General features: G+C 39.5%; 1 long non-coding RNA gene across 1 annotated transcript in view; it reads left to right on the top strand.

Annotated features, from left to right (window-relative positions):
• Positions 1–12,098, top strand: part of LOC138065807 (uncharacterized) — a 37,788-nt gene extending 25,690 nt beyond the window's left edge. The window contains exons 2-3 of the long non-coding RNA XR_011138876.1: positions 8,646–8,747; positions 11,759–12,098. This is a non-coding gene — a long non-coding RNA (uncharacterized lncRNA). The remainder of the gene's footprint in view (positions 1–8,645; positions 8,748–11,758) is intronic.
• Positions 12,099–12,931: the final 833 nt, after the last annotated feature.

Genomic DNA, 12,931 nt, shown 5'->3' with positions numbered 1-12,931 from the left:
TCAGGCTAAACCTGCTGTTTTTTTGCTGCTTTCCTTCTCAGTATTCTTGGACTTCTTTTCTGGCTCTCTTTCATGCCTGTACCAACCTTCAGAAAAAAAGGAGTCAGCAAAATCCTTCAGCCTATGTACCTTCGTTGGTGACATGAGAAAGCTGAAAGCCTCTGTTTCTGCTTCTTTAAAGGAATTCAACTTTTTCTTACAGTGATATTAAATCCAGTCTGGAACAATTTTTTGGGGATGGGGGAAAAGAGTGTCAAGCTTTGGTATTTAAATCCAGTCTTTCCCTCAGCAGTCTGATCACTACTTTAGCTTGATAAACATTTCTTCGCTGCTGAGCTCCTTTCTGTCTGGCTGTATCAGTAATGGTTCAACTCTAACAATCCCTTAGCTAAATATTTTATGAGTAATTTTCTCATAGAATGGGATGAACACTTAAGTTTGTGGGTCTTAAATAGGCCTGTGAGTTCTTAATCACTCTTAAATTACTTCTTATATTCATCTAGTGATGAATCTGTCCTTTCCTTTCCATTAACTTCTGCTTTCTGAACATTGACTTTATTGCTAAGTCTGTTTCCAGATTAAGATTTAGCTTTATGCCGTCTTATCTCAGTGACCTCCCAGTAAACACAGCTACAAAAAAGAATAAAATATCACCAGTTAGTCCCTGTTTTTTATTTTCAAGGTATGCAGGGGGATCAAATACATAATGCATGTTTGCCTCTTCCATTAATATCGTGATGTCCCTTGAATGTGTCCTGACCATTTGGCTATTTTAAAAACTGGTCAAGAGAAAATTCCTTGGTAGGTATCGGCAGCGTGTGGACCGGCCTCAAGTATTTTGGGATGCAAGTTATGTTGTTGCCACTAGATGACAGTATAATCTACTGATACAGTACCTAAATCAGCATTTCAATATATCGTAATCCTGAACTTGTTCCCGGCACTAGCAGCTTTTTGGACTTATTTTGCCGGAATCCAGTCAGAGCCCACTGGCCTTCAGGCAACAGTAAAATGGTTTGTTTTACTTTTTTTATGTATGCTAAATCCTATTACCTTGGAGGGCAAAAGCACTGTCCACAAATCCTCGGCAGGTGCCAGAGGAACAACTTGCAAGAAATAAAAGATTCCTAATTACTCAGATGTAACTCACCTGACAGTATCTCCTTCAGCTCCAGTACTATGGTGCCTGGCATTCTGGGCGGTTATTTGCACTGTATGTTGTCCTGCTGACCTGATAGGCTTTTCACAGATGTCAGTGCCTGCATGAGATGGGAAGAAGTAGCGAATGAGGTCCCTTTTCTCTAACTGCATTAGAAAGGAGCATCACCTCAAAGGAAGAGTGGCAAACTGTAGTAAAAGGACACCAAATGTATCCCTTTATTTTTAAGCTAACGTGAGTGATGAGTATGTTCTTCTCTGTCAAGCTTGTTTGACAAATTGTTTCTCAAAGAGTTTAAAAGGGAGTATTTAGTCTGAACTTTAGGCTTCTTGGATAAGCAAGAGCAATTATGTTCCTTGCATTCACCTCCCTGCTTCCTCTTCTGCCTTGCGCGCTGCGAAAACGTTGAATAGCACTAATATAAAAGAGCAGGTAAATACAAAGGACTTTTTGCACCCCTTTAATGATTATGTTCACCTCTTTCTTAATTGCGTTATTTTAGCCAAAGAGTATTGAGAAGAAACTTTATGCAATGTGTAGAATGGGCTTGGATGACAGAGGCAGCCTTGGGGTTATGGCTGAAGTTGGGACAGTCACCTGTGGGTTAGTTTACCTTCTGCCACACAGCTTCTGAAGAAAACACATTATTTCAAAGGCTAATGGCTTTTAGGACTTACTCTGCACTCTTGTTTGTAGCTGACATTTATTTCTAGGCTCTTCACTGCTTTCTGTCACAAAAGTCACCAACTACACTGGGTTTTCAGTCTATCATAAAAAGGAAGGAAAGAATCTAAACCAGAAACTCTACAAAAAAAAGCCTAAGATTTTTACAATTTTATAACTTCAGGTTTGTGAGTGAATTTTTGGATGAAGAACGGCAAATTAAAATCCTCTGAGGGGGGTGAGAGTTAGCAGTACAACGAACCAGCTAGGCAATCTCCAGGAGGAGCTTCAGTTTCCTGACACAGTCTTTCAGATGTTTATCTTTGCTTTGCAAGGGTTACATTTAAAATTTGCCAAATCATATGATGTTAACAAAGCCAGTCTGCTGTAAGAAATATTTCTCTTCACTCCTTGCATGATATGGACCCTGAAAGTTGACACAAATTAATTACAGCAAAACAATTTAAATTGAGACTTTTTTTTTTTGCATGACAGCCCTGTGCATTTCTATTTTCTCATATTATTGTCCTGGCAGAAGACACATCTCTGAAAATACCTACAGTACAAGTTTATGCAATTAGAACTATGGGAAAAATCCATAAATGCTCATAAAGCTGAATGAAAAAGGAAAAAAAAAATACTGGGCAAGACTAAGCTGTGGTATGAGCCGACTCACTGATTCTCTGTTACTATATGCTGAATCTGATTTCTTCTGGGTATCTGTATTTGGCTGAAACGAGAGATCTTTCAAAGAAATCACTTGAAGTATAAGTGATCAGAACAGATGCTTCTCTGTCTCAGAGAAGATAGCAGCTGTAATTTTCTACCTCCTTTCAGTTTCTACCTCCTACCAGTGCCTTTCTGCTAATTCTGTCTTCAACAAGAAGGTGTTAACGTGGACAGTGACGGTAGCCTGCGTTCTGCTGTTTGTCTCTACATTGATTTTAAACCAGGTTGTGCAGGAGGGATTTTGAAAACGCCTTGTGGCATGCCAGTATGCACAGGTTAGAGGAGGGAGAGTTCTGGGCGTTCTTAAAATCGAGTTACCGCTACTGAAAGGACTTTGACCATATATGAGACTGAGGGGAAGTGAAATACAAGTCTTTGCCTTTTAAAAGTTTATTTTTACAATGTGAAAAGAGAAAGGTCCGTATTTCTTCTCTGTGAGGTGGTTCCCTGGCTTCCTTGTGGCTGTAACTAGCCTGCTGCTGAGATGTCACGAGCAGCTCTGTGCACTGTGTCAGCAAGTGGCTGAAACAGGGCAGAGACCATTTCCATAGCATTGTGGACACTAAATTTTCCTCATGCTGGGTGCTAGGACAATATATTTAGAACATTTTTCTTTCCAAATGTGCCGCTTGAATTTCTGCCTTAAAACAAATACAGTGAAAGAAAAGCATATTTAAGTTCGAAGGCCACACGCAGCAGTGGTAGGAAGGGGTGGGCCTAAGTCTCTGAAGGTCTACTTGTCGCAGTGCTAGAGGTGCTGGGCTTTTCTTCTCTGTGAGCCTGCCGTAAAACACCATCGCTCAGACAGAAGAAGAAAGAGGCTAACTGCACTAGAAGAGGGGTCTGAGCCTGGCTTGTGCTTTCTGGAATGCCACTGTAGCAAAGATTTTTTTAACTGTTCAAAAGGACTAGTATTCAGTAGGAAGCAGCGCGGACTTACAGTGAGAACTGAGACAAGAACTACTAAACGGTTTGACTTGTTTCACAATGTGTCCCCTTGTACATTCATGAGGAGAGTGGAAGTGCTACTATTATTTATTTTCATGAACAGTGATTTTCTTGATACCACTCCTGTAGGTGTTTCACATACCTGTCCACACAACTCACCCGCTATTCCCGCAGGAAAGTGAGACGAGCATAGCAGCGTTACAAGACAAGAACAGGACGGGGATTAGGCCTTCAGAATGTTCTCCTGTGTGCATTTAAGTGTGTATGTGTGTGTGTGTGTGTACACAAACAAATTTATGGAACCTATTTGCCCAGCTCTAATGCATGTGCCTATGGAACATTTTCCCCGGCTTCATCTTAAGCCCACACTCCAAAGTCTAAGGGGAAAAAACAAGCTCTCACTCCCAGTACTGTTTGCAGGGATGTTAGGAGCTGGTTGAGAACATGGTCATACGGTCTTGACAAGACAAGTGTGCAAGTGGGTCAGAAATGGTTGAATATCCCGTAGTGCTGGGTATCATGTCCCGTTTTCCTGGTGAACACAGAATGCAACCGGCAGATCTCAGAGGTGCTCATACTCACCACTCCGGCTGATGAAGACAGACACATAAGCCCCATTTGAAGAAAGCATCTGAAGAAAAGGTTCATTTTAATGACACATTGTGCTGTATTTTGGTGCCTGTAATGATGCTACAGGTCAGAATTAAAAATCCAGCAGAGGAAGCAGCACCTTCCAGAATCCTCACCGACTCTGAACTGAACTGAAAAGGTATTTTAATTCTTCTTAAAACAAACAAAAACAAGTCTGGCAAATGAAATCATCTTAAATTAAAAATGGAAGATAAAAAAAAATAAACAAGTAGATTCCTCCAATTATCAAACTTTCTTGCTGATATGCGTTCCCTTGAAATCCTATCTATGTGGGTAGGATATATTCCCTGAAAAACTTGGCTCTTCTGTGCTTTGCATATGGTGCGTGACTTACATTTGGGCAGGGGGAACACACCACAGTTTTTTCTGAGCTGGAAACATTTTCTACCTCTGTGCTGCCTTCACTTGCATAAATGTAAATGCCTCTGATGCCAGGGAGCTGAGGAGACAGCCCACTATTTCCACTTTCCATGCAGTTGTCAGGTATCACTCTTGCTAACCCTGGACTCGCCCTCCCGCCTACTGGAAGCAACATATTTGTTGTCCATCACTGCCATCTAGGAGAAAACATCACACCTTCCAAAGCTGATGAAAGTGTGGACTGAAACGCTACCTACTTTTAAAGGAGTGGATAACACATCCTTACCCGGTCCTGAGAATCTGTCTTAGGCACTCCTGATTTGGGAGGGACGGCACAGAGCTGCTGAACTGCGCTTATTTTTCTCATATTGCTCTAAGGGTCCACACCATACTAGATCAACCAAACGTACGTGGGTTGTAAACCTTGGTATCACAAGCCACACACAAGCTCGCAGGAGAGGCACAAGATCTCCCTGTTTCTGACGTCTGATGGGAAGAAAGGTAGAAGTTACAGCATTGCAGAATGAATGAAAAGCCACAGGGTATTATTATTGGTCAATGTAATAGGAGCAATTAGGGATGGTGGAGACTGCTGTGGGAAGGTAAAATTTCCCTAGTTTCAGATTATAGAAAAATATAAACCAGCATTTCAGTAACCCTGTGCTGCGTTAATGTCTTCCTATTTATAGCCTCAGTTTAATCTTAACAAAGTCCCCACTTTCTCCCCCAAAAATATTCCCCAGGGAATTGTCCAATCTAGCTTTAAATAACTCAGGTAACAGTGCTTCCATCATTTATCCTTTGAGATGATTACTTGGCCTAATAGGAATAACTGTGAGAATTGTGTAGGGTTTGGTTCATGATGATGTTTGCAGACTGAATTCCGCAATTCTGCTTATAAGAGGTTGGCTATAAATTAAAGCATTCAGTTTTTTTTCCTGAGGTTTGAATAGGCTGATTCAGGTGCCTCATGGCACGTTTTTAATGGGAGGTTAGGTGCTTAAATAGCTTTAATAACCTGTCTCTAAATTAATATTCACTGCTAACTATTAGCAAGCCCTTCCTCTGCTACCCTGCCCTGGTACAACGCTGTGTGGTATTGCCCTATTTGCCCAGTGGTCTTCTCAGTCCTTTTCCAGAGGTGGTAGCATGGTTCATACTTACTATTCACAAACACCTTAGAGTTAGAGTAAATGAGAAGGATACAATCTTTTTCCTTTTCTGTAGCTGTTTTGTTTTCCTGGAGGCTGAATTAGCGGGAATTAGACTCATTCAGTATTACTGTGGTAAAACATTAACAATTTCCTTATCAGATGTTTTCTTCTTCAGAAAAGATGCTAAACTGGCAGCCCCTTCTCTTTGCAGTAATGATGGTTGTTTCAACCAGTAATTCTAAGCTTTTTGGACAAGGGACCACCATCAACCCTAAAATATCATGCAGACAACCTGCATTCTTTGCAGATTAGTGTCTGTACACAGCCTTTTCACTGAAAACACTGGCATGGTGATACAATCCCATCAGCTGGCTAAACGTCTGCTGCATGTCTTGCTGTCGTTCTCAGTCTGCAGTTGAGGAACAACACATCTATATGACAGTCAGAATTTTTACAGTTTAAATCCAAAAACATTTAGTATGTCTCCTTTACCGTGGCCAAAATTCACTCTTAGTCAAACGGAGTTGTCTTTCATTGCAATGAGTGGGATTTAAGATTCTCAGATGGATGATGCTCTGTGATGGATTTTAGAAAAGGGCTTAGGTAGCAAAAATAGCATGATTGGCCTGTTACCCTGACAGGATGGTTCTCTTCCATTCAAATTTGCAGTTCTTTACAAGTTTCATGGCAGACTTTATGAAAAAGTAGAGACTTTTGAATTGAGCCCAAACTGAGAAACAGATGAATTCTGGCCAAGGGCCAGTGTTTTCAGAATTGTTGATCAAAGATAAGTTTTATCATAGTTGGTCTTTAGAAAAATACTGACATCTCAGAGAAAAAAAAGAGCTAAAACAGATGGAATTTGAGCCCTTACAGTTTGAGCTGAGCTGGCTTTTTCTTTTTTCTTCCTTTTTTTTTTCTTCTGTTTTCTGTGATCACAAAAATAAAAAGGTGGAGTTAATACAGGTGTAAAAATTATTATAACTTGCAAACTCTTGAGGGTCTTTAAAGAGCAAAGTACATATAAAGCCTGCATTTGACCTTAACTGTTACCTGTTCCTGTAGTATTTGGGAATGATTAAGCCATTTTTAATGTAGTGGAAGCTGGGGTCATGCTCCACTTCTCCTAAAGCTCTGTAAAGGAGAAGCAGCTATAATTACTATAATAAATGTAATAAACTATTCTATAAAGTGCAACCCACAGTAGACTTGCTACTCACATGTCAGTTAGCAAAAACACCCTATTTGGTTCTTGGGCATGCATTCTGGGTTGTCAGTGTTTAATGACTTAAACATTGTAGTGAGTGCTGCAACTACTAGGAGAGCAGAGAGAATATGTGGGAAAATGTGTACATTGCTGTTAACTACATCAGGCTGCTAGCCCAGTCCATTTCTATTCATTCTTCTTCCAGTAATGTTGAGGCCACAGAACCACAGATTAGAATCATAGACAGATTTGGGGCAGAAGGCACCTCTGGAGGTTGTTTGGTCCAACCCTCTGTTCAAAGCAGGCCTAACTTCCAAGTTAGATCAAGCTGCTCAGGGCCTTTCCAGTTGCATTTTTAACATCTCCAAGGACAGACAGATTCCACAGCCTTTCTGTGCAGCCTATGCCTGTTCATAACCACCCTCATTATGATATATTTTCTCTTTATATGCAATCAGAATTTTTGTAATCCTACTTACCATTTTCTCCTTAAAGTGTCATTCCGTTCTTGAAAAAATCAGGCAACTTCAGATTTCTCCAGCTACCATTCTTTTTAAAAAAGGGATGTCATGTGATGAGGAGAGAGGAAACATGCCAAGTGACATATAAAACCAATCACGCAATTTGGGTTTTGAATTCTAAATGGTGAAAGCCCTGTGGAACACTCATGAATATTGGTGGAAAATCTGTAAACTCAAATATATTCATAAAACAATCAGTCAGACAATTACAAAAAGCATATAAGCTCAGAAAAAACTTGCTCCATGTGTGGAGAATTTGCAAAGGAAAAAAAGAAGAGGCCCCAGCAGAGGACTCCATTGTTTGCAGCCTGCTCTGATTAGTAGTGAACATACTGGAGCCAGTAGGAGCCACATACATGTTCTAGAAGGGATAGATTTGACAAAAAACCAAGGCTTTACATTGCAAATCTTTAGATTTGTGCTTTCTATTTGGTACTCATTTTGGGGTGATTAAAATGTAAGTCTTCAAAGAATTAACTCTTTCCTTAGTCAAATATTTCTGCATTAGTCATGCTGTCCTACAATCCCTTTTGCTGTGCCATTTTTAGGAATATATTTCTTGCACCAGCACCAGGTTCTGGCAAATCAGTGGCAAATGAAGAAATGTTATCTTGCAAAAGGAATTGCACAAGGATAAACTGATCTTATGGACAGATGACTGCAGAATAAAAGCTACTAGATGACACACCATATGTAACACTGAAAAAAAAAAAGTCAATGGATTTACTGTCAAAACTAAAAAGATAAGAGAGTGAAATTTCACCCAGTTCTGTTTCATCTGGTAGAAAAAAGAATATCCTCTCCCAGTACAGGATTATTGAACCATGATAAGTAAAGTGAATTTGAAAAATATTGTAAAATACACAGGCCTGCCTAGCATTACAGTTTAAATCACCTTCTTATTTCCATCATAGATTAACTCAAATTCTGACGTGCTTTTTTTTGAAATTCATTATGTCAACATAAGTAGGTGCAGCTTATCATCGCTACAATGGTTGTTATTTTTTAGCTATTTAATTCATTGACTCACATCCGGCAATAATTCATGCAAAATGGGCTCTGAACTCCTTTGCAATATGCAGATTTGTGTGCAAATGAGCGTTACCTATGGTGTTCACACTGAAGCGTTTTTCTTTGATGTACATTTCTGACATTCTGAGATTGTAAAGAAGAAAATAACTTTAAAAATTTTAAGAAACCTTAATTGAAGTTAACATAAAAGAAGATACATGGTGTTAATTGGTCTGTTTCAGGCATAATTTGGGCCTTTGAGACCATGTCCCTTACCCCCCGCCAAAGTGTCAAGACTCACATCTTTAATTCAACAATCTTTGTATTAATTACCTCTGGATAAGGTAAGCTTTGATTGGGAGTCCTTTATTGTAAAATTACAGTACATTGCCTTATTTAAGATAAATAAATTAGGGCTGAACTTGAAAAAAAAATTTCCATCCAACTGTGAATGGGAAAGTGCATTTGAGTATCAAATACTAGATGAAAGAACAGTTTTCATCCGACTTTCTTAATGGGAGAAAAGTGTTTTCTTTTGGGTTCTCTTTTCTCATTGTTTTTGCACATTGAAAAATCATATCTTTATGATGAGAGGGAAAATCTAGGTTCTAGGGTTGCCAGCATTTTCAACCAAAAATCCACCTTTTGCTTCATGGGAACTCAGCATCCTCCTCTGAGAATAATTCCCCAGTGTGCGGTGCATTTGTCATAGAATAACTGGTGAACTAAGGATGTCCTTTTATTCTCCCTTGCTACTCGCCTCTAGCTGGCTCTCCATTAAGTTTGGAACTTGATTTCATTTTCAGAGAGGAGGAAAGGAGATGGAAGGACTGAAGTTGAAAAGGGTTTTATTCTATATCCACTTCACCTAGACTTGGGGGGAAAAGTGTTTACGACAAACTCTGTGAGGTACAAAACTGGGCACGTGGCCTGGAAAGCTGCAGACAGCATGGGAAGAAGAAACACAACTTGCATCCCCCGTTTATCCCAGAGGAAGACTGACCATTCCTGGCCTTGCTATTTTGGAGCTGCTGAGATATATTTGAAGGTTGGGACCCACGTGCTCAGGAGACAATATGCCTTTTGAATGAATAAGAACCCTATATGGCTACTGACCCCAGTATGCTGACTACACACATGCTTCCAATGCAATGAAAGGATTCGAAACAGCATATAGGTGAACGTTAATAAGAGCTTTATAGCCTGTAGGCTCAATTCTATCCTTAGAGAAAACAGTGTAACTCTTCTGAATCAGTAGTATTTGCTATGTGCCTTGTGTCACTTTTGGGGCTAGCATTTCCCCAGATTCTCATCTAAAGCAAACAAATATTGCTAGATAAAAGTGTAGCTGTATCATATTGAAGTTTGACCCACGAAGCTGTTGATGACAGAGATGGCACTAGGGATGCGCATAATAAAGTTTCAGAGCTGACATCTCAATCATTTCAGCTCTTCTGTCTCAGCTCAGCACCTGATAGCTCTTAGAAGATTTTCAGCTTCTACAAAAGACCTGAAGATATAGGTCCAGTTTTTTGTTCTTTGCATAGCTTGGCAAAGTGTCTTTTTGCTTGTCTTCCCCTCTTGGATTCCTTGCTCAGTGCAGAGCTGCCACATGGGCCAGTGATAAAGGGATATTGGAGGCTTCAGTTTTGCCACCTGAGCTATCGACTGCCTCAGTAAGCCAGGATTTACTCTGTCTTTCTTTGGAATGGGCATGTGTGTATAATTACTACTGCTTAGGTCCTCTATTTACATTGAAAACTGCAGAACTGAAAGATAACTAGCAGAAAAGAAGCCAGAAGGTCCTTTTGTTTTATAATAAACCCTAAAAATGCTGATATAGCAAGACATAGAGACACCTATTCAACAAGACACCTATTTCATCCTCCCCTACTCTGGACAGCGAAAGGTAGTAACAATATCTTGAAATTGCTGTGGGAGCTGACCCAAGAACTGGTTGTATACTACTGTAGCTCGCTGTACCAGGCCACTATGATTTTTATCCTACTAGGTTTTCCGATCCCCTAGAGGCAGACTTGTCAAGAAGCCTTTTGTCTGGCACAGTGTTTTCAAATCCAAACTCTGATAATTATCTGTGGGTCTGCTGCTGACTTGAAAGGCAATTGCTAGGCATTGAATCCACTTTCCCTTCAGTACAAAAATTAAGAGTAAGGAGAAGAGGCATTTCTGTGCCTGCTTCTCTCTCCAACACTTGACACCAAATGCACATGTGAGGCTGACCGTCAAAGATGAATGACTTCAATAGAAAAGAGCAGACACATGCTTGGATCTCAGTGTAATACAGTACAAATCAGTAGAAAGTGCAACACAAAGGCTTTGCATGGCAGACTCTGCTAATCAGAAGAGGTGAGTGTTTTAGCGTATTTAAACGAGGACAGGGCATCCACTAATCAAACAACAGAATCCAGAGGTACTGAAAGAGCGAGAGGAAGAGTGTTGCTTAAAACTTTTCAACATGGACGGAAGATATTTGAATTATCATTAAATGTGATCATCTAGGTTTATAGGAGGATAATGAGGTAAGTAACAAATATGCCAAAACTAAACTACTAAATGTTGTAATTATTCTGGATACAGATTGGTTGCTGAAAAAGTTTCCCATTACTGCAGTGTGGCTGTCAGGAAGGTGCGGTAAAATAATAGATTTTCATTTCGTTTGATTGATTTAGCATAAGGTACTATGTGGTAACTTTTTAACAGCTTTCATGGGATACAATAAAAATTGCATCATGAGCTCGCTAGAATTCTTCAATATAAATTGGTGCAAAGTACATACAAGTGATAAAAACTCATTTTTCATATGGAAGATTCATAGTCTTCTGCCTTTCTTCTACTGTTTTTCAAATCGAGCCCTGGTTGCTGTCACTTTAATCAACACTTCTGCTCTACAGTAGCAATGTTTTTTGTTAATCAGTCAGGAAAGAGAATTAGTTCTACATCAACATTTTAAAGGGATATTTTCTTAAAACCTCCCAGGGAAAAAATTACCTTTTACTGAGAATTATACAAAGCATACATGTTTCCTAGGCCAATAGATCATTGCCGTGTGAATATAACAAAGGTTACTTAGCAGTCATGGGTTTTCTTTGGGAATATTGCCTTCGCAGAAGTAGATCTCTAAGGAAATGAGCTTATTTTAAGCTGATATTCATTAGAAAGCTGCAAAGTCACTAGAGACATTCTAGTTGCAAAATAGGATATCTGGCTTATATTTTCCTTGCAGGTAATAAGAGATAGTATCTGTGATCATGGTCACAACTTTTGATTTATTGCTGTGATAGGTTACATTGTGTCACATGATATTCTGAGCTTTTTTATCTCTTTTTATTTAAAGGAATAGTTTAAATGGATTTTCAGCACGTGAGAGCATCAGATTGATAGCTTGAAGACTTGGGTCCTCCTCTGGTTATGAAAACGATGCCTCCTTCTGGATATGCCCTGGACTGGCTGTAGGTGCTTGTCAAGGGCCTGAATTAGCTGTTTTAAAGACAGAATTTATCTTTTCATTGTCTTCAGTGGAAACTGGATGAAGGCTGCATACCTTACCAAATTAAGAGGGGAGAGGCATGATCTTTGAAGGTAGGAGGGATACGTGTCTAATGTGTTATTGGATCTTTTGATGAAATATGCATCTCCCTCAAGGTACAAACAGTTGAGAAAGAAACTAAGTAGTGGACAGAAGAAAGAGAAGAGTGCATGTATTAAACAGTAAGATTCTCAATGGTAAATGCTAGATAAAGATGATAATTTAATTGGATTGAATATTCGAGTTCAGAAAAGACATAGAGGAAAAAAGGTGAGATCTTTGTTAGGAGTAAAAACAAAATTATTGAAAAATGGGGAAATGATTGTTTTGTTAAAAAATAAAGATCCTAGAATGAAGACTGCTTGCATTTACACGTCAGTACCTTCTATGATAAAAATGGTACAATCAGATCTGAAAGAAGACTTGGGAAATTTATCTTTTCAGCTGTATAAAAGAAAGCTGTTGGTTTGTCACTCTTGAAAATGTGGATACAATGGAAAAAGAATAGAATGTTTCTAAAGGGACAAGGCAGTATAGTCAGGAATTGGCTAAAGGGTAAATTCTGCTCTTTCTCCACTATCTGTTGGGTGGCAGGATTTCACTACGCACTGAATCCACAGTAGTCTCAAGCATGAAGAAAGGCTAGTGGCAAAACAAAGGGAAGCATTAAATGGAAGTTCAGTGCCAAAGCTCTGGAGGTTTCTGTTGTATGCACAGAATGATAACATTCCTGTTCAGGGTAGGAGCATTCTGAAGAAGAGATAAAGGGAGCAGAAACTGAACATCTGCAAGACCAAAGGGAGAACATATTTTTCCCCTATGGCTTTGGGGTACTGACTTTAGGGTACTGGCAACCACAGACTTCTACCAAGGCTTTTCCCGTTAAAAATTTGTTTTTTGTAGACAGGGAGGTGCAATGGATTGGGTACTTCCTGTGCTTTGAGCAATGCTGATCAACAGGTATAACATAAGACTAATGTC

The sequence above is a fragment of the Struthio camelus genome, chromosome 1, assembly GCF_040807025.1.
Source record: "Struthio camelus isolate bStrCam1 chromosome 1, bStrCam1.hap1, whole genome shotgun sequence".
Lineage (NCBI taxonomy): Eukaryota > Metazoa > Chordata > Aves > Struthioniformes > Struthionidae > Struthio > Struthio camelus.
This window is presented reverse-complemented; position numbering and strand designations above follow the sequence as displayed.